Here is a 1,022-nt window from a genome sequence, read left to right on the forward strand (position 1 = left end):
TGTCTTCCTCCAAGGCCTCCTCAGCGGTTCGAGCCTCCTCTGAATCCTCTGGACTCTCGTCGTCATCGTCGTCGTCGTCAGCGTCCTCATCGCTTAGAGTGAAGGGATACAGGCCGGCAGACGGCGTACGCTTTGACGACGATCGGTTAGGAGGCCCTGAGCCGTCGGACCAGTCAGATTCCTCATCCTCATCGTCCTCCGAACTACCCAGTCCACACCCAGGGGGAATGACGCGTTTAGCTTTCCCCTTCCCGGGTCCAGTACGGGCCGGCGGAGGGTTGGTGGAAGCGGACTGAGGAACGATGGGCGTCGTTACCGAAGGACCAGCGGTGGATCCCGTCTTGGACGCCGATCCCGATTTTGATACTGCCGTAGATCCCGTTTTGGCCGTCGATCCGGACTTGGACACCGCTGATCCTGTTTTGGATGGGGCAACGGATCCAGCCTTGGACGCCGTAGACCCAGTCTTGGGTCCGGATCCAGAATTTGACGCAGCAGCGGTGGATCCCGTCTTGGACGTCGATCCCGGTTTGGACACCGTCGATCCCGTTTTGGACGTAGCAACGGGTCCAGTCTTGGACGCCGAGGTAGACTTGGATCTAGCGGTGGATCCAGACTTGGATCCGGCACCTGACTTCGAGGGAGAAACGGAAGTCTTGGGCGCGGGTGTAGACCCTGCCTTGGACAAAGAAGTGGATCCCGCTTGCGGAGCCGATTTAGAAACCGGAGTCGTTTTGGGCTTGGCTTTCGGGGAAGCTCGGGCCTGCTTATGGGGACGGGAGGATCCGGTGCTAGGAGCGGGAGATGTACTACGCGGGCGTTTCGCAGTCGACGAATCCGCCCCACTTACCGTCGGGAAGAGGAGCAGAAACGCTAGCAGCCTGATCCGGACTCGCCCAGGGAGGGAGTAGGATCCTATAAGACAGCTGTTTACCACCGCCGGTCTTAGACGTGGCTGATAGATGCTTCTATAGCCCGCGAATCGAGCCCCCAAGATTAACTGTTTGTTGCTGAGTTTGGGG

This window comes from Phytophthora infestans, genomic scaffold, assembly GCF_000142945.1.
Source record: "Phytophthora infestans T30-4 supercont1.70 genomic scaffold, whole genome shotgun sequence".
NCBI classification, from domain to species: Eukaryota; Oomycota; class Peronosporomycetes; order Peronosporales; family Peronosporaceae; genus Phytophthora; species Phytophthora infestans.